At 44.4% G+C, this 25778-nt stretch overlaps 1 non-coding gene and 1 pseudogene across 1 annotated transcript; one reads left to right on the forward strand and one right to left on the reverse strand.

Moving 5' to 3' along the window:
- Window positions 1–1414: 1414 nt before the first annotated feature.
- On the reverse strand, window positions 1415–1532 carry LOC126089503 (5S ribosomal RNA; annotated as a pseudogene).
- Window positions 1533–2480: 948 nt separating this feature from the next.
- On the forward strand, window positions 2481–2554 carry Trnat-ugu (transfer RNA threonine (anticodon UGU)). Its single transcript has one exon. It is a non-coding gene; the product is annotated as a tRNA-Thr (tRNA).
- Window positions 2555–25778: the final 23224 nt, after the last annotated feature.

Here is a 25778-nt window from a genome sequence, read left to right on the forward strand (position 1 = left end):
GCGAAGAGGGGAAGCCTTATATTTTTACACATATTAATTTCCAAATTCCCAGCTAACTTTTGGAGAATAAAGTAGCATGAAAAATAGGAAGCTTGAACATGACGAGGAATTCTATAACATACAGGCTATATTTAACACGGAACATCTTCCAGTTGCTTCTGTGGACGCCTATCCACGTCGTTGTGATTGCAGCCTTATGAGTAACATTTCTGCCAGATAAAGGCGTAATGACGCGCTGCACGACCTGCTGTAAACAACAAAACCAACACGATTCGTGAATCCACAGGCAGAACCGGCAAACCAAAGGCAACAGCGGAAAGACTCTCCACTAAGGAAAAAAAGAAAAAAAAAGACATAGGGAGAAACAAATGAAAGGAACAGCATTTCCCTAATTTACACGATCTTACAGCCGTAGTTCACAGACGAGTATTCACAATCCTAGTGCTTAGTGAAATACTGATAATTGTGGGTAAACACTTTTATATTGATTAACTTAAGACACTACAGAGATGTGAGAGTTTATTCCTAATATAATTCCTAGATTCATTGTGTGGCATCTGGGGGAGCGGGGGAGGGCTAACTACCAAGCTGTGTACGTCATAAATATTGAAAAATGTGCTGATACGTCATTACCAGACAGCCAGATATTTGAAGGGCTTATTTCAATAGTGGAAAAAGTCCATTTTTGTTCGTTCTGAGATACAGAGTCCTAAAGCTAAATGAGCATTGAAAAATCTGCAGTTGAGATACCAGAAATATTCAAGTAATCTGCAGTTGAGATACCAGAAATATTCACGTATATATACAGATTTTTCAGCAGTCATTTAACTTTAGGACTCTGTATCTCAGAACGAACAAAAATGGACTTGTACCACTATTGAAATAAGCCCTTCATTTGTGGCGTGGGTTCCAGTTCAGTAGTTCGCTCACACTGAACGAAACTGATGAGCGCTTTGGCAGTAGAAACGTCCAACTACTCATGACAGTCAGGTCTGATAGCATCGACTGACAACGAATAACTTTGTCTTCTTTGTTTTCTTCTGAAGTCCATGGATTAGGCAATGTTACCTATTAATGCTTCAAAACATATCTAACCATGGTTCCGTTGGTCTACCTGGATGTCTTCTTCCCTTAGGCCTATAGCACAACAACCTTCTCGGATCCTCTCCTTCGGCATTCGATCAACACGCGATCTCCAATCGTTTCTATTTTGCACACCGTCGTCTGGCCACAAATGGCCCATCGGGACCATCCGACCGACGTGTCATCCTCAGCTGAGGATGCGGATAGGAGGGGCGTGTGGTCAGCACACCGCTCTCCCGATCGTTACGATGGTTTTCTTTGACCGGAGCCGCTACTATTCGGTCGAGTAGCTCCTCAATTGGCATCACGAGGCTGAGTGCACCCCGAAAAATGGCAACAGTGCATGGCGGCCCGGATGGTCACCCATCCAAGTGCCGGCCATGCCCGACAGTGCTTAACTTCGGTGATCTGACGGGAACCGGTGTATCCACTGCGGCAAGACCGTTGCCAATCGTTTCTATACATTATAATAATTTCTTCCCAAGAACGTATTACTAGTTCTTCCCTTAAATGTTTTCATTTACAGTTTTATCTAAAGGGCACAACCTTTTAATGGCCTAAAGAATCCTATTTCTGCAGCCTGTATCTTGTTCTTATCAGTTTTTCTCAACGTCTCTGTTTCAGATACACAGAGAAAAGCAGGTACAAAAGGTCATTAGTGTTGAGATGCTGCAAATATAAATGTTGTGAACTGAAGGGGCATCACTGCCATCAGCTGAAGTGGGCCATCAATCGGAATCAGCGACGACGAACGAAAATGTTTAACGGACCGAGATTCGAGCCTGCGATCTCCTGATTACTAGGCAGGTGCAGTAACCACCACTGCACCAATATATATATATATATAGAGGAAGGAACCTTCCCGGCGCCCTTAGGGAGGAGTGGGGGCAAAGTGGGCAGGGATCGCAACCCGACGCCTGGCCACCATTCCCCGTTCCCACCTCCCAGGAACCAAGAAGAGCGTAGGGAACGTAGAGTTGAGGGACAATGAACATTATTTATTTATTTTTATTTTCGTTCTTTATTTATTTATTTTGTGTCATAAATACCACCGAGAATATCAGGAAACAGACGTCACGTGAGTAGGAGGGCGCAGCAAGACGTCAGACTAATTGAGACTACCAACTTATAGTTTTTTCGAGAAAAACATTCTGTATATACACTAAGATGGTATCTGTTCTTTCGGACATGTCCGTCACCGCCCACTTGACCATCATCTTCTTCTGTGCGAATGCACAAACAGTGCCCGAACTCTTACGGGAATCGGCAACGCGCCGCGAGTAATGAGTATAATGGGCGGGGGCACTACGAATGTAGTGCGGGACAATACGTTGAGAATGTGGGTTTCGCGGGAGGCGTGTCAGATATAAATCCCTGCAGTCGCGCTATCCTCTATGTCCTCGGTGGCTCAGAGGGATAGAGCGTGTGCCTTGTAAGCAGGAGATCCCGGGTTCGAGTCCCGGTCGGGGCACACATTTTCATCTGTCCCCGTTGACGTATGTCAACGCCTGTAAGCAGCTAAGGGTGTTCATTTCATTGTAAGAACATTCTGATTACCAGTGAACGTATCGGTTCTAAGTGTGGAAGAGGCGGGAATCAACTCTTCGAGACAGAACACCCCAGCTCTGGGGTGCTTAAGGAAGACACTTTGACTGCGGACAACTGCGCAGTGGCGTTCATTAAGGAACTGCCAAAAGTCAAGGATACTTGTCTCACCATCAACAAACATGTAGTGTGATGCGTGTCCGCAAATCCACCTCAGAGAGTTCGTCTTCGCTTGCGGGAAGTATCCCACTTCCGGAAAGAGGAACAGTTGAGTAGGTATCTGATGCGGGTCGTACGGGTAATTAGGGACAAAATCTGTCGCACCAAGAACCGGACACCTCTCGCCAACTTGCACACCAGGCGGTGCTCGTCTGTGTCCATAACATCACACACAATGGGGTGTCTACGAGGTGAATCGTGTGAAGGCGTGACCGGCATACTTGCTTCCCATTGACAGTAAGAGACCATACAGACTGGACGTCAGTATCAATATAAGGAGGGCACACTGATCGCCAAACGGCACGCCAGTCGACTTGGAGAAGCTTCCCCTCAACCACAGTGGGTGACCTGTACTGCTGAGGGAAACCACAGATCGCCTTCGTGGATGTCAACTGCGCCGGCAGTATCACAGTACGGACGTAGTTCACTTAAAGAAAAAAGTAGGGCAGCGGGACTTCCGAAAGTTGGATAGTTGCTGAGAGAGAGTGTAGTGCAAGGACCTCCAGCAATAGGCTGGTAGGGCACGTAGCACTACGGCGCCACAACGTCACGTGATAGCCAGTGAAAAGGTCTACCGCTCTGTCAGACACATGATGCACACCTAAACCGCCCGTGCACCGGGGGGTGACGATTTCTTACCTTATCTTGAACAGCAAGCCGTGGCAAACAAACGAACCCAATTCCGCTAGCATGCGGCGGGCGATAGATGGCGGAATCGGAAGTGTCTCTGCTTGTGGGGGATACGTGACGCGAAATACTACTACTAGTACTACTGCTACGTGGTCAGGCTCAGTGGACCGCACGCATCTACAAGTTTCCTCCTCCACTGTGTTCTGTCCATTGCTGCTATCCGCCATTCGTCCACATCTATTGACATTTGTTTTAAATCTTCATGGAGTCCATCCCTCCAACGCTTCTTGGGTCTCACTGGCAGTCTCTTTCCTGTAGGTGTGAAACCCAGGTGCTTCCGAGGCCATCTGTGATCCTCCATCCGGGCCACATGGCCGGCCCACTGCATCGTCAGTAGTAAGAACATCAATCAAATTCTTTGACGTTGGCGTCGTTCCGTTATGACATGATACATAGATGGACGCTCTTGTACTAACTCATCGTGTGTGCGCGCCCTGACCATAGCTCCTTCAAGGTGGCGGCGATAGATAGGCATGAGCTGAGCCTTGGCACGATTCGCCATCGTCTGGCGCTCTGGTGAATACTGCATCATAGTACATTTCCCTCCCCTCCCCCCCCCCCATGAACCATGGACCTTGCCGTTGGTGGGGAGGCTTGTGTGCCTCAACGATACAGATAGCCGTACCCTAGGTGCAACCACAACGGAGGCGTATCTGTTGAGAGGCCAGACAAATGTGTGGTTCCTGAAGAGGGGCAGAAACCTTTTCAGTAGTAGCAGGGGCAACAGACTGGATGATTGACTGATCTGGCCTTGTAACACTAACCAAAACGGCCTTGCTGTGTTGCTACTTCGAACGGCTAAAAGCATGGGGAAACTACAGCCATAATTTTTCCCGAGGGCATGCAGCTTGGGGGGTATGGTTAATGATGATGGTGTCCTCTTGGGTAAAATATTCCGGAGGTAAAATAGTCCCCCATTCGGATCTCCGGGCGGGGACTACCCAGGAGGACGTTGTTATCAGGAGAAGGAAACCTGGCGTTCTACGGCGGCCGGAGTGGCCAAGCGGTTCTAGGGGCTTCAGTCTGGAACCGTGCGACGCTACGGTCGCAGGTTCGAATCCTGCCTCGGGCATGGATGTGTATGATGTCCTTAGGTTAGTTAGGCTTAAGTAGTTCTAAGTTCTAGCGGACTGATGACCTCAGCACCCATAGTGCTCAGAGCCATTTGAACCATTTGGCAAAATGGCTAAGCAGTGATGGCTAGAGAGCAAATGTAAGGATGTAGAGGCTTATCTCATGAGGTGTAAGATAGATACTGCCTACAGAAAAACTAACGGGACCTTTGGAGAAAAGAGAACCACTTACATGAATATCAAGAGCGCACATGGAAACTAGTTCTAAGCGAAAAAGGTAAAGCAGAAAGATGGAAGGAGTATATGGAGGGTCTATACAAGGGCGATGTTCTTGAGGGCAATATTATAGAAATGGAAGAGAATGTAGATGAAGATGAAATTGGAGATATGATACTGCGTGAAGAGTTTGACAGAGCACTGAAAGACCTAAGTCGAAACAAGGCCGCGGGAATAGACAATATACCACTAGAACTACTGACAGCCTAGGGAGACCAAGGTCTAACAAAACTCTACCATCTAGTGAGCAAGATGCATGAGACAGGCGAAATACCCTCAGACTTCAAGAAAAATATAATAATTCCAATCCCAAAGAGAGCAGGTGTTGACACGTGTGAAAATTACCGAACTATCAGTTTAATAAGCCACGGCTGCAAAATACTAACACGAATTCTTTACAGACGAATGGAAAAATTGGTAGAATCCGACCTCGGGGAAGATAAGTTTGGATTCCGTAGAAATGTTGGAACACGTGAGGCAATACTGAACCTACGACTTATCTTAGAAAATAGATTAAGGAAAGGCAAACCTACGTTTCTAGCATTTGTAGACTTAGAGAGAGCTTTTGACAATGTCGACTGGAACACTCTCTTTCAAATTCTTAAGGTGGCAGGGGTAAAATACAGGGAGCGAAAGGCTGTTTACAATTTGTACAGAAACCAGATGGCAGTTATAAGAGTCGAGGGGCATGAAAAGGAAGCAGTGGATGGGAAGGGAGTGAGACAGGGTTGTAGCCTCTCCCCGATGTTATTCAATCTGTATATTGAGCTAGCAGTAAAGGAAACAAAAGAAAAGTTCGGAGTAGGAATTAAAATCCATGGAGAAGAAATAAAAACTTTGAGGTTCGCAGATGACATTGTGATTCTGTCAGAGACAGCAAAGAACCTGGAAGAGCAGCTGAACGGAATGGACAGTATCGTGAAAGGAGGATATAAGATGAACATCAACAGAAGCGAAGCGATGATAATAGAATGTAGTCGAATTAAATCGGGTGATGCTTCGGGAATTAGATTAGGAAAAGAGAGGCTTAAAGTAGTAAATGAGTTTTCCTATTTGGGGAGCAAAATACTTGATGATGGTCGAAGTAGAGAGGATATAAAATGTAGACTGGCAATGGCAAGGAAAGCGTTTCTGAAGAAGAGAAATTTGTTAACATCGAGTATAGATTTAAGTGTCAGGAAGTCATTTCTGAAAGTATTTGTATGGAGTGTAGCCATGTATGGAAGTGAAACATGGACGGTAAATAGTTTGGACAAGAAGAGAATAGAAGCTTTCGAAATGTGGTGCAACAGAAGAATGGTGAAGATTAGATGGGTAGATCACATAACTAATGAGGAAGTATTGAATAGGATTGGGGAGAAGAGAAGTTTGTGGCACAACTTGACCAGAAGAAGGGATCGGTTGGTAGGACATGTTCTGAGGCATCAAGGGATCACCAATTTAGTATTGGAGGGCAGCGTTGAGAGTAAAAATCGTAGGGGGAGACCAAGAGATGAATACACGAAACAGATTCAGAAGGATGTAGGTTGCAGTAGGTACTGGGAGATGAAGAAGCTTGCAGAGGATAGAGTAGAATGGAGAGCTGCATCAAACCAGTCTTTGGGCTGAAGACCACAACAACAACAACAGTACATTCCTGCAGAATGGTGAAATACAATTCCTGAGTCCGTCGCCGCCACGCCGCAAGCTCCCTTCAGTAACCAATAAAGGCCTTGCGGAGAGCAGGCTTTGCACAGAGGACCCACCGTGACAGGGCAGACAGATAGGCATCACGGCGTCGACGACAAGCTGCCCACATGGTCTCGATGAGCTGCTGGTTGTCGGATGAAGTAAGGTAGATTTTCAGTTTCCATGGTCCACGGCCGCTCCACACGCTTTGGCGTCAGATATTAATGGCGCAGATATATGCGTCATGGTCAGAGAACGCAGTGCACCAGACTTCAGCAGCCTGCTCCCAACTGACAATATTGCAGGAGATGTAAACACGATCGAGTAGTTTGGAAGAATGGCTAGTGAAATGCGTAAATCCCGGACCATAGCCATGAAAATGCACCTAAGAATCCGCTAGCCTGAGGTGCTGGAAAATTGACGTTAGCGCCGCGCGCTGAGAGTGACATAGTAGTTGGTCTTTGGGTGCCTGGTTGCCGCTGAAATTGTCTCCCATGATCAAAGCTTCCTGCCGACCAAGGAAGAGAGGCGTGATTGTCTCTGAGAAGAAGGTGGAACGTTCACGTGGCCAACCGAACCAGATGGCGCATAGACGCTGACGATCCTGACGCCATGAAACCTCTGCCATCAGGGAGGATACCGTCAAGTAAGAGGATTGCCATCCCACTGACAGTAGGGGAAGCATGAGAGACATGTGCTGTGAAACCATGAGGAGCACAGTGTGTTGCAACATGCAACACCTGAAGGAGAAATACGTCAACGTTCGCGGCATACAGTATGTCATGGAGTAAAGCCAATTTGTGGCGTACGCAGATAGTGTTGACATTGACCGTGACTATGTGATAAGTGTGGAAAGCTTCCATCGCCATGGGGACAGGCAATTCAAATAAGGGAGTAGCACAGGGAACTTCCTGTTAGGCCACCACAGGAGGGAACACCACAGTAACAGAGAGCAGACCGACTCCACCAAGGTGGGGTCCATCGCCCTGTACACCTCCAGAATGTCCATCCTCAGCAGCGACGTCGTCCGCCCAGGAGACAGACGTGTAACCGGGCCAGTTGATTGGAACATTATCAGAGGCACGCCCACAGGTAGCGTCAGACACAGAAAGGGAGGCAGCCGCACCAGATACAGGCGGGGAAAGTCAGTGTTCGGACGTGGACGCTGACTGGAGATGGAGGCAGGGAAAGACGTCACGTCGTCAGGTGTCAGGACGTCAGAGGACAGCGCACCATCAGTAACAGGGTCGTCATCCTGTGCAGACGTCCGACGGACGCAGCCATCAGAAGAGGTACGGCGTTGTCTCCTCCGTTCCCTCGGCGATTGTTGCTTCCCAATATGTCGGATGGCGAGCGGCTATCGTCCGACGTGTGGCCAGATGGAGATAGGTACAATTCCGTGATCAACAACCGTGGGGTCGGAACAGACAGCTTGTGCCTACTGACGGTCGTCGATCATTTGTATTGCCTCCGGCAGGGGTGTAGGAGAGACAGGCGAAACGTCCATTGCGTCGTCGAGAGGAGCCGACGCCGGTACCGACTGATTCAGACGGGGCGTAGCAGGCAGCGCCGCCGCAGACGCGTTAGACAGAGGTAACACAGTGGGCGCCGCAGAAGGCGCGACGTCTCTGATCCGCGTCTGAACCAGTCTACGTCGGAGACATTCAGAACCGACATGGCCTTCCTGGCCACAACCTGGACAGGAGCGCGGCTGGCCATCGTATATGACGACAGCCCTGCAACCGGCAGTAACCAAGTAGGAAGGCACGTGATCCCGTAGTTCAATTTTTATCTGACGGACACCACTGAGGACACGGTATGTTTCGAACGTCTCCCACGTTTCTGCGACGTAACTGACGACGTTGCCGTAAGGTTTAAAGGTGGCCACCACAATGTCCGACAGTACTTCAAACCGGAGTTCAAAAACCTGCAACGTTCAGAGGCAAAAACCAGCGTGATCAGCCACTGCAGTCTCTATATGTCCGTCAGAGTATCGAACTGAGATCGTTATCGTGGCGCCGCACGACGTCAGCGCACAGGATCGAAAACCCACCAGGGTATCCGAGAGCGCTAACGCGCTACTTCCTGGACTCGGGTAGGCGTGCCGGCCCCAGATCGAATTCGCCCGGCGGCTTAACGACGAGTGGCGGTGTGAAAGCCAGCCTGGATGTGGTTTTTAGGCGGTTTTCCACATCCCTCTAGGTGAATACTGGGCTGGTCCCCACGTTCCGCCTCAGTTGCAGCTGGGGTACTCTAATTCCTTCAAATGGTCCAAATGGCTCTGTGCACTATGGGACTTAACATCTGAGGTCATCAGTCCACTAGAACTTAGAACTACTTAAACCTAACCAACAACTAACCTAAGGACATCACACACATCCATGCCTGAGGCAGGATTCGAACTTGCGACCGTAGCAGTCGCGCGGTTCCGGACTGAAGCGCCTAGAGCCGCTCGGTCACAGTGGTCGGCCCTAATTCCTTCCCGGGTGGTACGGGGTGGTGACAGGAAGGGCATCCAGCCATCCCTTAAAATTAACATGCCACATCCGATTAACCAGCAGACCCCGCATGTCGGGATAAATGCTTGGAAAGAGAGAGATAGAGTACTGGCAAGGGAACCTCCCCATCGCACCCCCCTCAGATTTAGTTATAAGTTGGCACAGTGGATAGGCCTTGAAAAACTGAACACAGATCAATCGAGAAAACAGGAAGAAGTTGTGTGAAACTACGAAAAAATAAGCAAAATATACAAACTGAGTAGTCCATGCGCAAGATAGGCAACATCAAGGAGAGTGTGTGCTTAGGAACGCCCTGGTCCCGTGGTTAGCGTGAGCAGCTGCAGAACGAGAGCTGGACTATCCACTGTGCCAACTTATAACTAAATCTGAGGGGGGTACGATGGGGAGGTTCCCTTGTGAGGATCGAAAAATGTATTCCGAGAACGCCTAGTGCGGGAGACGCTTTTCATCCCGTACAAAACGTTCAGCTTCATAGCCGTAGGTCGTTCGCGATCTAATGGAAAAGTTAATTTAATTGTCGCTTGGCGGTATTAAATCTCCACGACGCTCAGTGAAGTCGGACTATGAGGCAACCCGCTACGGGGAAGTAAACAAACGCGCTCTCGCTCGCAAGCAGAGCAACAAGCGATACGCGGACAAGGCGTGCGCGCCTCACAACAACCATATGCCGACTTGCCATCCGTGACTTAGCGTTATCACTGCTGCGCGGACTGCCTCAGTACGCCTCACAGTCGAGCCACACTCCCATCGAGCGCCACCTACCCGCAGTCCCTGTGTAGTGTGGGTCGGCCTTGAGGCTTACTGGGACAGTCCGTGCAGCGGCAATAACAACACTATGGTGCTGCAGAGGTCGCCGGTACGGTAGCTCAGCGTGTCCGTTCAGAGGCTTAGCTACTCTCTGTGATAAAAAACTGAGTTAATGGATCAACGATGAACATGAACGGGTGTCATGGGATGCCCACCCCGAACAAATGTAATGAACAATAACGAACAAAATGAGATTAAAAAAATAAAAGTAGTTAGCACATCTGCTACACAAACGGGAGACCTGGGTTCAAGTCCCACCTGTGGCATAAATTTCATTCGTAACTACAGTGTCTATTGTTATCTACGATAACGTTGAGACTTATATATCTCTGGGAAAATGTCATTTCAGCAGATCTAATTAACAGATGTTCTGGTTGCAAAAAAAAAAAAAAAAAAAAAAAGGTTCAAATGGCTCTGAGCACTATGGGACTTAACTTCTAAGGTCATCAGTCCCCTAGAACTTAGAACTACTTAAACCTAACTAACTTAAAGACATCACACACACCCATGCCCGAGGCAAGATTCGAACCTGCGACCGTAGCAGTCGCGCGGCGCCAGACTGTAGCGCCTAGAACCGCTCGGCCACTCTGGCCGGCTTTCTGGTTGCATATCCAAGTTATATTTAAAAATGATGCTAGGAAAGGTATGAAAATCATAGAGGGAAAATGTGGTTTGAATACAGAATATGAAATATACGCAAGATATTAATTAAAAGAATCTGACCTGCCACAGATGCTTTATTACTAGAAGAACGAAACGGTTTTAGACAGGGACGATCCTGCACAGATGCTACTTTCACATTTAAGCAGATAATAGAAAAAAGAAAGGAATATAACCCTGGAGCTCAAATAGCTTTTATCGATTACGAGAAACCATTTGACCGAGTAAATAGGGAACATTTATGGGACATCATCACTCAAGGAAGATATCTGAATTGTCTACTGAAAGTACTAACACGTATTGATAATGATACAGCAACCAGCGTACATTTCTGAAACGGAAGGTATAGTAAAAATATACATAAAAAATACGTATAAGACACGGCTGTAGCCTGTCTCCCATTTTGTTTACGATTTATGTAGACGATCTGACTAGAGAATGGATGTGTACAGTTAATGAACGCATTTGTATTGGAGAAAATTTTATGCTTAAAACGATGATATTTGCTGATGACCAAATGGTTATAAGAAAAACTGAAGACGACCTGCAAAGAGCAATATACTGTATATGTTACAGAAGTTAAAATTTCGGTAAATAAAACAAAAGCAATGATGTTCAAAGACAATTGTAGTTTTCGAACCAAAATACTGATCATTGATATTGTATTAGAACACGTGAGATGTTTTAATTACTTAGGAACACACGTCTGTCATAAATATGTAAACGATTTTAAAAACAAATAACCCCTGTTTCAGCAAACACGCGGTGCAACAAATGAAACTAAAATTAGAAAAGAAACACGAATAAGTTTGTGGTCTATGAGCTGTAACATTCAGATTTCATGACAAAGATCTTCAAGAGTTTGTCACGAAGAGGGAAAGAATATTGCTGGAAATTAAAGCAACTGCCTGAAAATGCGTCATATGAAGTACAATAAAGTGCATGGAACATCTGATTGTTGTAAATAAACGCTGGTGTCAAGGCTGAATTTCAAGAGCTTGATTTAAGAAAAGAAAATGCTTTTGTAAACAAGGCTGGATGCCTGTCAATTAGCTTTTCCCGGCGTCAGTTTCAAACAGCTTCCTCTGATGGAAAACGCGTTACAAAAGCAAAGAGAAAAATACTTCCTTTCCAGCATCATTTATTTATAGATAGTAACTCATCAAACAGTGACGAACAATTTGATGAAGCCATGACAACATCCAATTAATTACTGTACAAGCAACTCATTTTTCCAGACCTCGGGAGCAAACACGACCCAGCTGCTGATGGCAATGGGAAACTCCTATTTGAGGTAGCTGCGCGTCAGCCGAAGCTATACGGTAATAATGAATGTCTGAATTTTCATTTCGTGTTTTTAAATTTACTTCCTCTTAGCGTATCTTGACAATATATAACAGCTCTATTTTTTGGGTACCTTGCCAACTTTTATTCAAGCTCATTCCCTTTCCTAATTCATTTTTTTGAAATAATGATTTTGAAAGTTTGAATTTTGAGTTAGTTAAAATCTTTCAATAATAGATTTACACATTGTGATAGAAAGTTTACATTTACAAGTTATTTCCGTAATCTTATTTACACAAGAAGCCTGTCCACGTGATAAAGTTGAAATTTTTGACACACGCCACTTGGCAGCAAACACGACCGTATACTTTTCTAAATTTATATTTTTCTAAATTGCATTTTCTTGGTCATTACGCAAGGCAAAGTACTATTCACTGATGTAAACAAACAACTAATTACTGTACAAGCAACTGATATTTCTAGACCTCGGGAGCAAACACGACCCAGCTGCTGATGGCAATGGGAAACTCCTATTTGAGGTAGCTGCGCGTCAGCCGAAGCTATACGGTAATAATGAATGTCTGAATTTTCATTTCGTGTTTTTAAATTTACTTCCTCTTAGCGTATCTTGACAATATATAACAGCTCTATTTTTTGGGTACCTTGCCAACTTTTATTCAAGCTCATTCCCTTTCCTAATTCATTTTTTTGAAATAATGATTTTGAAAGTTTGAATTTTGAGTTAGTTAAAATCTTTCAATAATAGATTTACACATTGTGATAGAAAGTTTACATTTACAAGTTATTTCCGTAATCTTATTTACACAAGAAGCCTGTCCACGTGATAAAGTTGAAATTTTTGACACACGCCACTTGGCAGCAAACACGACCGTATACTTTTCTAAATTTATATTTTTCTAAATTGCATTTTCTTGGTCATTACGCAAGGCAAAGTACTATTCACTGATGTAAACAAACAACTAATTACTGTACAAGCAACTGATATTTCTAGACCTCGGGAGCAAACACGACCCAGCTGCTGATGGCAATGGGAAACTCCTATTTGAGGTAGCTGCGCGTCAGCCGAAGCTATACGGTAATAATGTGCAGCCGCGCGGGATTAGCCGAGCGGTCTAGGCACTGCAGTCTTGGACTGTGCGGCTGGTCCCGGCGGAGGTTCGAGTCCTCCCTCGAGCATGGGTGTGTGTGTTTGTCCTTAGGATAATTTAGGTTAAGTAGTGTGTAAGCTTAGGGACTGATGACCATAGCAGTTAAGTCCCATAAGATTTCACACACACAATAATGTGCACTAGTACACAGTGTTGTCCCCTGTCTGCTTAAGTTCCGAGATGGTGTCAAAGTCGTAAATATTTGCAATACAGGAAAAGCGATGTTGCAATCATGTATACGAGGAGCGGCATAACGTTTTGATTTACCGCCTCGTAAAAATCAAGCGATGGCCATGAAAGTCGGCGTTTGCACTCCTCTACGTATTCGCCCTTCAGTGCGACACATTTCTCTCAGGTACGGATTAACTGAAGGAGAACTTGGTAGTAGGAGTCTGCGTTACGGCTCCTCTGGAAATATTCCATTTCGAAAACCACATAGTCGTCATTCAAGAAATGTCTGCCACCCAGTGATTTCTACATCCATGGAAACAGGAAGCAGACTCTGGGTGCCACGTTAGGAGAATGCGGGCGGTGAGGCAAAATTTGAGAGCACTAAGAAGCACCACGTGTTACTGGTTCTGTATTCTAGTAGAGCAGAGACGTTCTTGTACAGATTTCCACGACGTTTGGCACATTCCCCTAACCTCGTCATAGAGAGATGCTCTCCCAGGTCGTTCTTCGTCTTTTAGAATGTCTGACCCCTCTATGAAGCGTGTGCCTCATCTAACTCTCATATGACGGTGCGCTGTTACCCTACACTTACAGCAAATCGGCATGGATTATTACAGCGTCGTTCCCCTTCAAATGCAGGAAACAAATAACTGAACGATTCCCCATTTACCAGTGGGCTGTGTTGTTTTGGATCAGCTAGCGCCATCCTACGGTACTGTGGCGCGGAGATTTCAACACCTGGAGTGCACACGAACAAGCAAACGTTAATTATGTAGCTTTATTTTTTCGAGGTGATAATCAGTACTTTATATCCACCCTTCATGTAATAACCGATAACTTCACGAAAGACATTAATAATACAGTTTCTCGTACAGTGAACCTAGCGGCTTTATCATTATGGTGTTCTGAAATGTGTCAACATAATTACATTTAGACTTGTCTTCAAGTAAAATACACTCCTGGAAATTGAAATAAGAACACCGTGAATTCATTGTCCCAGGAAGGGGAAACTTTATTGACACATTCCTGGGGTCAGATACATCACATGATCACACTGACAGAACCACAGGCACATAGACACAGGCAACAGAGCATGCACAATGTCGGCACTAGTACAGTGTATATCCACCTTTCGCAGCAATGCAGGCTGCTATTCTCCCATGGAGACGATCGTAGAGATGCTGGATGTAGTCCTGTGGAACGGCTTGCCATGCCATTTCCACATGGCGCCTCAGTTGGACCAGCGTTCGTGCTGGACGTGCAGACCGCGTGAGACGACGCTTCATCCAGTCCCAAACATGCTCAATGGGGGACAGATCCGGAGATCTTGCTGGCCAGGGTAGTTGACTTACACCTTCTAGAGCACGTTGGGTGGCACGGGATACATGCGGACGTGCATTGTCCTGTTGGAACAGCAAGTTCCCTTGCCGGTCTAGGAATGGTAGAACGATGGGTTCGATGACGGTTTGGATGTACCGTGCACTATTCAGTGTCCCTTCGACGATCACCAGTAGTGTACGGCCAGTGTAGGAGATCGCTCCCCACACCATGATGCCGGGTGTTGGCCCTGTGTGCCTCGGTCGTATGCAGTCCTGATTGTGGCGCTCACCTGCAAGGCGCCAAAAACGCATACGACCATCATTGGCACCAAGGCAGAAGCGACTCTCATCGCTGAAGACGACACGTCTCCATTCGTCCCTCCATTCACGCCTGTCGCGACACCACTGGAGGCGGGCTGCACGATGTTGGGGCGTGAGCGGAAGACGGCCTAACGGTGTGCGGGACCGTAGCCCAGCTTCATGGAGACGGTTGCGAATGGTCCTCGCCGATACCCCAGGAGCAACAGTGTCCCTAATTTGCTGGGAAGTGGCGGTGCGGTCCCCTACGGCACTACGTAGGATCCTACGGTCTTGGCGTGCATCCGTGCGTCGCTGCGGTCCGGTCCCAGGTCGACGGGCACGTGCACCTTCCGCCGACCACTGGCGACAACATCGATGTACTGTGGAGACCTCACGCCCCACGTGTTGAGCAATTCGGCGGTACGTCCACCCGGACTCCCGCATGCCCACTATACGCCCTCGCTCAAAGTCCGTCAACTGCACATACGGTTCACGTCCACGCTGTCGCGGCATGCTACCAGTGTTAAAGACTGCGATGGAGCTCCGTATGCCACGGCAAACTGGCTGACACTGACGGCGGCGGTGCACAAATGCTGCGCAGCTAGCGCCATTCGACGGCCAACACCGCGGTTCCTGGTGTGTCCGCTGTGCCGTGCGTGTGATCATTGCTTGTACAGCCCTCTCGCAGTGTTCGGAGCAAGTATGGTGGGTCTGACACACCGGTGTCAATGTGTTCTTTTTTCCATTTCCAGGAGTGTATTTATTGAAATTAAAAGAAATTATAATATATTTCGTTCGTAACAGGCTGAGGTGGATATATCTTATTAACTATTTATTACCAACTGATAAGACTACCCCATGTTTAAACAGAAAACCAGAAATTTTACCACCATGTATTTAGGACCCCAAAGTGGGACTAAATACTTTTCAATTGAGCGTTCTTTTACATCAAAAGGATTGTGCCAGAGTGTTTCGTCAGTCCAAGTTTAAGTGGCCTGCTGTTATGCAGGCTGTCACGGTGTAAATAAGTGCAGGTATTTTTATTAGCGACTCAGAACAATGTACTGAACAACATGACAGCAGTATTTGCTTCATCTGCAGGCTAATAGTTATTGCTTTCAGGGGCAGTATGTTTCTATGTTGGGTAGTACTCCCCCTGACCCCCCCCCCACCACCACCACCACCACCAAGTACATGTGGCAAGGGCAAGCCATAAACGCTTATTTTCCCTCAGGCAGAATATCAGATGTTGACGTGTTGACAAGTAGACGCAAAAAAGTTACTCTATAATCCAGGTATAGCCCACTTAGTCACTTAGTTGTACACTTACAACCGTGCAGAAGACATCAAGCAGTAAATAATGTGGAGTTGCATCGGCGCGGTTCCCTCCGTCCCTTTACGACGGACCTGCACCTACCTGTGAACATTGTCTTAGCATATCGTCAGTAGGGAAGCCGAGCGAAACCTACTGTACTTCGACGTGAACCAGGCTGCAGTTAAAGTCACTAATCTACGTTTCGGGAGAAAGTTTTCACATGAAATGAAAGGTTGGAAACTTTGACCTCAATTAATATATTCTGAAACTTAAGTGAACAAGTATCACTGCCAAGCCCGTGCTAGTCTTAACGCATTCACTCACAAACCCTTTCACTCACGTTAGCAAGTTTATGGTGTTGCATTTCCTGAAAACGTAATAGCTACAAAAATACGGATTGTTTTTGATTGACAGTGCTCGCCAAATATTAAGTCTGTCGGTACCAAATGCAGTCACAGTTTTTAGCCACCGACCTTCTCATTACGCCACGCAAATATGTCTTTTCTCGTCACAGAATTCACTAAAAATTCCGAAATTTCTACACACCCATCGGAATAATTATGCCGACACTTTACAACACTTTTGATGTATGAAACACTGCTAGATCCGGCAACTTATCGTTTCCATCGGAACTACTACTACACACGTCCGAACTGTTTCATGGCTAGACTCCGACTCATCTCTAGAATACTCTAAGTCTTATCTACCAGCAGAGAAAGGCGCGTGAAGAATATTGCTTTACCATTGGTCAGTTTATTCAACAGCCAATAGCAAAACAGCATTCTACCGCGTCAGTCCGCGCTTTTCATCAATAACCAATCGCAAAATAGTAAACTTAACGACTGCACTTTTTACCGACGTAATTATCTAATATGCTGAAGTTTTCTGATGCATAAAGTTATTTACTATTGTTATTTATACCTGAATTAACTTTCCCTTTATCATAAACTTACTTCATAAATCTATTCTACAAAAATCCCCTTTGTCCACATCCATACTTCGAAATGTTCCCACACTAAACCCCACTACATAACTCGTTAAACAATTATCTTCGTATTAACCTTGAACCACACTCACGCGTCATTCGTTCTGCTAAAACACATTTATAACATTTTACCTACACAAAAAGACATAATAACACTTTATGAAAATACTGGAACAGTTTATGAAAAACATTCTATTACTTTAGTGCACTCCACTGGGCACAATCGAAACTAAATCAGTCCCCTATCCAATAATGTCCTCTATCGGCTGATGCATCAACTACGTGCGCGTCCTGTCTCGCGTCACCATCTGTCACTATTCAGCTCTGAGACACATCTCCCACTTAAACGCCTCCAAGGCGGGATCGGTATACGGCACTACGCCTCAGAGTGTATGCAGGAAGACTGATTCACGCAGAGGAAAATCGACCAACACACTGATTTGTGTACACATTAAGGTACCACCTACAAAAATATCTGCACTTACAACCTTACACCCTGAATATCATCACCGGGAAAAACAGCGGTATTTACAGTGTCGTTAGAAATAAGTAATTTCGTCTCACTTTGACGGTATAAACTCGATTAAGTTCTTAAAATTATCTTTGGCGAGCGCTCGATCGCAGATAGTCAGTCATTCTATGGCTAACCTTATTGTCCAAACCTAACCAGGATTCCTGCTCTTTCCTATACTGCAAGTACAATATGCATGACCTGTCGCTCGTATCCGATCGCATTGGATTCTGCTCTAACTTTAACACTAGCTTTCCTTAAAGACGACATTGCTGAAAAGTAAGTTCTGCACCCTACTCACGACTTGAACAGCTTGTGTTGTGATTGAAAATCTCTTTCTCAGTACACTTATAACCAGAGGAAATCGCCACGTACAGCCACCTGCCTACTGGAGATTAATGTAAGCCTAAACCTACATGCAGTTCAGAAGCGCGTACAACACGGCCTGCGGGCGCTGCTCGCTCTCTCAGCGCGCCACGAGAACCGCCGCAAGTACGACAAACGCCGGATAAGTTTTCGATCAGACTGAAAACTTTTTCCTGATCCTAAACACAATGTATTTGTCTCATATACAGAATTTATCGACTGTCTTCCATCATGTAGAAACGACAAATGTACCGTCAGTGGGCAATTATCTATTTGTGACCTTCGAGACAGCTTAAGAAAGGAAAATAAAGATGAAGAGTTAGATTAGTCAGTAACTACTCACCTGATATAACAAGGCAGTTTAGGAAATCATTTTAAGTTATGAAGAAAATAGACCTAAATTGCAAACTGCTTTGAGACCACATAAGAGAATGAGACAGAAACTAATCATTTTTTCACGTAACTCTGTGAATGTGCGTGACTCTCTTAATTTTATTATTATTTTTATTTTTATCGTTATTAGTATCATTTTTTAAATTTATTGTTATTATTATTGCTGTAAGTGTGAGAGAAGGTGATATTATGTTTTGCATCTCACATCTAATTTCAGATCTGTACAGTTTAATTAACAAAAGTTGGACAGATCCCTTTCATCTATAACAAATTGTAACAAATCATTCATTTCATAAATGCAAATATCGCTTTTTCATTTTCTTGTAATAGGAGTGAAATTCTTATTTCAGCCGGAACTTAAATCCTATAATAATTGCTTCATTTCTCCAACTTACACATAAAAGCAGTTCAAATAACATATAACACAGCATAAACTAAACGTAATTTATGTTGTATAAAGAAATATATGTTCCTACTGGTACAAAACGTTCATTCTATAGTCGGCCTTTTTATCATCATATTACTCGTATGTTGTTAAATCCTTGCTTAGCGTTAATACTTTGAAGGACATACTAATAATGGTTAAACAATGCATACCCATTTTTAAAGCTTTGCAATTCTTGTATTTTAGATCAAAAAAAGAATTAGTTAAGAGATACGCACCATTTGAGGCTTAGACCATGTACACAGCATCACTTTGCAGAGAAGGGCTGTCAACACAGGAACATGTTCGCCCTGCAGGTGTGCATGATAGCGACACCATTCGAAGGTTCAGCCACTACGTGAGACATACAACACTGAGGACCAGGTATGTAGTGGTCACCCGTCCTCGACAAAGCCAGATGACAACAGCCACCTGTACGCTGTGGCTTACGGGAGCCATGAGGAGAGTGCTTTGATACAGGACAGTCAACTTCCGGAGTGACACACGTCATTTTTTATTGCCATAATGTTCCATAATCCATTCGGTTCGAGTTTAATGGAAACTAGTTGATGTAAACTCACATTTATAGACAGCATTATTCAGTGATCGGAAAATTAGGACCATTTGATATCTTATTTTTCTCTGCCTATGTACTGTAGCTGAAGCTTTCGTGAAGAGATAGTCCCAGACCAGAGGACCGACTAAGTGTCTTTATTTCCTCAGCTGAGTGACATCCTATTGTGCACTTCAGAACGGCCGCCATTTGTGGTTAAAAAAGTGGTTCAAATGGCTCTGAGCACTATTGGACTTAACATCTGAGGTCATCAGTTCCCTATAACTCAGAAGTAGTTAAACCTACCTAACCTAAGGACATCACACACATCCATGCACGAGGCAGGATTCGAACCTGCGACCGTAGCGGTCGCGCGGTTCCAGACTCAAGCGCCTAGAACCACTCGGCCACATCGGCCGGCTGTGGTTTAAAGGCAGGTACCCTAAGTCTGCTGCAGCTGAGTATAGAAGCCACCCTTTCACGTGCTAACGAGTCAGTTGATCCACCCGCTGAGCTGGTCACCGACCTGTCCCACTGTGTGTGGGCTCACTGCAGCTGCACGTACTTGCACCCAGTCGCGTGGCAGCTTCCATCGTGCCAAAACACATGTGAAAAGAGCCGAGTGTCATGTGGTATGTAGCCTCTGGGGCCAGCAGGAAGCAGTGTGCAAGTGGAGCTGGCACAGCTGGACCATGGACCCAACGGCTTTAAATCGCCCACACAAAAGTGAACACGTAAGTGCAGACCCACTTGGCAGGGGCGCTTGGTCAACAGGCCCACTCAAATAGTTCAAATGGCTCTCAGCACTATGGAACTTCTGAGGTCATCAGTCCACTAGAACTTAGGACTACTTAAACCTAACTAACTTAAGGACATCACACACATCCATGCCCGTGGCTGGATTCGAACCTGCGACCGTAGCGGTCCCGTGGTTCCAGATTGTAGCGCCTAGAACCGCTCAGCCACTCCGGCCGGCACAGGCCCATTCGGCAGGGAAGTTTGGCCGACTGGTCAGACTGTGAACGGACAGCTAAGTCACTGGCCACAGCAATGTCCAGGTTTCGTCTACCACCTGTGGAGACTCACTGAGCAGTCGCTATGACTTTTCGCAGTAGGTGCAGTCCAATGCCTACGCAGTAGATCAGATAACGTGTCGGAAGAACACTTCAATTTGGATTAATCGACGAGCTTAGCGGGTTGGCACAGTGAGGAGTGGCTGTTTCACAAAAGAATCCTGTTTTCAAGTTGGGAAATGATTCCCAGAAGCATGTGATGTGAGGCAGTGAACAGCCTGGAGAACCATGAGAAACTGTGAGACCCATGTCTTCACGTGGGACAGTCTGGCTGGTTTGTTGTAAGTTTAGAACTAGACTTGTTATTGGTTAGCAATAATAATTAAGCAGAGGGTGGTGTCAAATGCTGGCTTCCACAAAGTCCAAAATCTGGAGCCACTGGGTTGACCAATGAGACAATAAGGTAGCAGAGGAGCGATGTCAGGAAGACTTGTTCAGAACTGAGTCCTTCCACAGGTTAACAATGCAACCTTAGAAATTTTTGATTTATTTACGACCTTGCCATTGTACAGAGTTTTGTAAACTCGTCTTATCGGCGCACTGAAACGCGCACAGACACAGAAGAGAGAGTTGATGTGGAGAACGAACATACGGTCACCAAACTTATGTCTTCTCGTCCGTGGGAACGAAGCGAACAGGACTTCTTCTCTGAGAGCCGAACAAAGACTTTCTCTCCAGCAGAGACCATGTCCTTAGGAATATGGACCCGCCTGCCGGCAACACGTAACAGCAGATCATGACTTCTGCTCCACTATATGCAGACTCGGATTAATAATGATTTAACCTCAATACTTGCGATTTCTGGTCCTCAATCAGACCGCGTTAAACACATCTCTGTTTTCTAACTACAATTTTTAATCAATTAATTTGATTTGGAATCCTGTTTATTTGGTAACTCGATGACATCCATGGCCGTTATTAAATATATTACGAGATGGTCAACCTGAGTCTAATGCTCTCATTAGGGCCGTTTTTATCAAATAAATTTATCCGTTGCGCCAGGCTCAAGTAACTCATATGAACCTATGTAAGTTATGTCACAAGCGACCAACATCTTGTACTTCATAAAAGCGTGCCAGGGATTTGGTGACAACTGGGAAGTTTGTGTGGATGCAGACAGCACGTAAAACATCCCATCCTCTCTGTGGATCAGTTTTTCGAAACTTCTAATTTCAACTTTAGCGTCAATGGCAAGTACATTTTAGTGTACAATAAATACTTTTACTGCTCTTTATGTTCTCGACGGAATGGAGACGTTATCCTATGATAATAATGCATCCCAGTTCAATGAACATTTTTTATCTATTATTTTCGTTTCCCGGTTTCGTCGTCTAGGTTGGGTTGAGCTGCAGGTAGTTTAAAACAATTAATGTAGGTTTTGTACATTTCTTCGCTGTTGAAATTGCCCGGTCGTGGCGCAAACACATCACGAAAAGCACGTAGTGACCGTACTCTGACGGTACTCGAAACTGAATGAATGAGGCTTTGAGCTCAGCGCCTATTTAAAGACCCGGGTGGTACAATTTTTTCACACGTAGCATAGTAAAAGGCAGGAAAATTTCAGAATAATAACACTAGCCAAAAGTGAAAAGTAACTGGGATGAAATAAATGTTTGTTAACAATATCGACCACACCGATAACGAAAATGACAATGAAAAACTCGCATTAGCTCTCGTTTTCAAGTTAAAGGAGGATGATTTAGTCATAATTATATTTTATTAGCAGTTTTGTCAGTCACTTGCCATATAGGCTTCGAAATCTCGTTGACGATAGATAGAGTGATGAAGTTTCAGGCAACAATAGCTGTGTGTATTTTGTCACTATTTTTAACGCGGGGTCGTAACAACAAGGGAAAGGGGAAGAGGAAGGAAGGAGAGGAACGCGTTTTATTTCAGGATAGTTTCAGTCTTATACAAGCTGTGTTCGTTGGTGTGCAGGAAGAACGTGTTACTGAAGTGTAGTGCGTGCGTGTAGTCATTGTAATACCTGTGATTCAATACGCGTCGCTAATGCGTAAACAATGCTGACAGTTTTTGCCACGTTTGCGGACAGGCTACACTGAAATCTCAAAGGAGGCCAATAACGGCATATATCAGGAAGGCGTACAGACTGTACTTTGGCTGTGGAACCGAGGACAGAGGATAAGCCCTAGGCTCCTCGTATATGTTGCGCATCTTGTGTCTCGAGTCTACATTCATGGCTAAACTGTGAAAGATCTTCCATGAGCTTTGCTATACCCATGATCTGGCATGAACATCAAACCTTGTGAATGATTGTTACTTGTGCATGAAAACTCTATTGACACACGGTATTTCCAAGAAGAAAAAGTCTTTCTTGACATATCCTAACATACCGTCGGCCATGCCTCTAGTGCCTCATGGAGGACAGCCTGTTCCTGTCCAACCCGATCGTGATAATGATGAGGGCGGTAGTGTAACTAGTGCTGTACCATAATTTTAAAAACCCAATTTTTCTAAAGATCCCAATGTTGTGTGTAACCATGTGTGTACAGGGATTCACAAAATAACACCGTGTGAACGTAGTGACCTAATGAGAGATCTGGAACTGCCAAAAGGTAAAGGTGAACTGTCGGCATCAAATCTACAAAAGTGTGACAGCATTTCGCAACTACCATATGCAATTCCTTCCATTTTTCAAAAGTGAAAATATATTGGTATTTTGTAGTGATGTACAGGGACTAATGGTAGCTATGAGCGTTGGCTATACTAGTGATTAGTCGAGGTTTTTCACTGACTCTTCGAAAGTAAATGTCAAGTGTGTGCTAGTGCATAGTGGTTACCACCGATTCTGGTTGGGTATGCACCTTAGAAAAATGAAACATAATATAACATGAATCAACTGTTATTGCGATTCAGTTATGACAAGTTGAAATGTCAGGTTTCCGGGGATCTGAAAGTAATGGGCATATTACTTGGTCTACAACATGACTACATAAAATTCTATTTTTTCCTGTGCCTCTGGGGTAGTATAGCCAAGGCACTTCATTACAAAAAGAAAGATTGGCTTAAGCGTCAATGACCTGAAACAGGAACTCACAATGTTATGCACAAAGCACTTGTCAAATCCAAGAACACAATTCTCCCTGTTCTTCATATAAAATTGTCCCTAGCGGCAAACTTCGTTAAGACCTTGACCAAAACTGGGGAAGCATTACTCTATATTCGTGAGGAATTTTCACGTCTTAATGAGGTGAAAATAACAGAGATTTTCGTGCATCCCCAGATATACAACTGTACGACAATGGGCATTTCAACACCAACCGGACAGATGATGAAAAGTTAGCTTGGGCTGCCTTCGTGCGGGTGCCAACAATCATTCTAGGAAATATTAGGCCATAAAACTATAAGGATCTTTGTGGTAAATCTTCTGCACTGTTCAGTAGACTGAGGCGCAACATGTCCTGAAAGTAACATTTCCTAGATTCCCACTTGAACGTCTTTCCTGAAAATTGTGGTGCTGTAACCGACGGACACGGAGAAGTCCTCTACCAGAAAATTTCGGACGTGGAAATGAGATGCGAAGGAAGGTGAAGTGCATCAGCATAAGTCGCTTACTACTGGACACTATTCAGGGAATCACCAGCAGAAAAGTACAAATGACAGGCAAAGCGGTTTCTGCCTTCGGTGACCTTACTCGGAGGGATAACACGAAGGTAAATAAGTGCATAATCATATATAGTGAATAACGTAAAGTTATCATAACTTCAAAACGAGAGCTAAGCTTGCATTTTCATTAAAATTTTCGTTATCAGCACACTCGAAAGCATAAAGATTAGTTGTTTTCATGCTAGCTACAGAAAAAAGCAAAATTCTGTTGGCTAGTCCAATATACAACAGCACTTTTTTAAATTTTTATTTGCGATTTGTTCTATGTCCTCAAGTTGATAAAAATATTGGTTCCATTTTGTGCAGTGGAAGTATTGAAGAATTAGAAAGCCCATCAACATTTATCCAAGAACTCAGATTTTCTGACTGAAATATTTCATAACTAACATATTATTTTAGCAAAAGTACACATTTTTGGCGTCATGAAATTTAGGGCTACTAGATAATAACACTGAAATTTTGAGCGGATTAAATTTTAAGATTTCTAGAGCACGATAATTTTGAAGTGGGATAACTTTGTAAATAATAAGATCTTGGAACAAGTAAAATCTTTATTTGAAAGAGCAGAATTAGAAGTTTCAGATACGATATACGAGTATCAGTCACAAAAATAATTATAAGCATTATCGAATTCTGGAGTGCACATCGTTTTAGTTATTCCTGAAATGATATTATTCTCTAAATAAAATATTTCTGCATGAACTAATTACAAAGTTTTTATCTGAAGGCTGTCAACTATAAACTGAATAACAAAATTTAGATGAAACCATCTGGAATAAGATCTTGAATACTCACGTGTGATAACCGACCCATAATGTGTATGATAAAATATACACGCTGCTACAAGGACATTTGTTCACGGCTTTTACTATTCCATTCTCTCACTAGATGCCAATATAACTCCAAGAAACTATAAATTTAGCGAGTCGAAAACTCACTTTAATCAGTTGAAAACTCACGTGATGTTCTTCGGTGTAGTATGCTCGCTCAGTGCTATGCGGTTCAGTATTATTCACAAGACTGAAGTTCCTGAAATGTGATTGTATAGTATGTCAAGCGGAAGTTTGTAGTCCACATGAGTGAAACTGCTATGTTCACTAAACATCCTGAAACTTCTAGGAACGTATTTTACACCAGACCTTGTCAGTTTTCGAACTACTCGGCTTCTGAGCATAAGCGAAAATATTTCGTAACCAGCGGGACATACTTGTCCCACATGGAAATTTACTTCCCCGATTTCATAGGAATATAAAAGTATCACATCTGTGTGGTGCTGTGATCTAGCGTTGAATGTATCAAGTGTTTGTACCCAACTTGTGACGAATCTGTAGTGGCTTTAGATGGTTCTCTCAACTACAGAGCAGAGCCGTGACGTTGTCGTACGAATAGTTTGATCTTCCCTTAGGTGGTGTCGCCTGTAGACCAGAGATTTGGCAATCCGCCCGACACGTTCGTACTGTTGGTAGCTGTCATTGGAGGCGACGTCCTGGGCATATAACAAGGAGGATACGAATGAAGTTATCTTTGCTTGCCTTATTCAGATATTCAACATTTAATTTTTATTATTTTATTCCTGTAGGACTTTTTTTTTCAGGGCAAGTTTCAGTCATCAATTTACCTACTTACCTTCCAAGCTCATGTTGCAAAAAGAGTTTACATCTATGTGATCAGTTGCGTTTCACCGATACACTTTTTTTCATACCTTTTAATATGCCAATCCCTCGAATCAGAACATTTTTGTAGCACAC

This window comes from Schistocerca cancellata, chromosome 6 (assembly GCF_023864275.1).
Source record: "Schistocerca cancellata isolate TAMUIC-IGC-003103 chromosome 6, iqSchCanc2.1, whole genome shotgun sequence".
In the NCBI taxonomy this organism is placed as follows: Eukaryota; Metazoa; Arthropoda; class Insecta; order Orthoptera; family Acrididae; genus Schistocerca; species Schistocerca cancellata.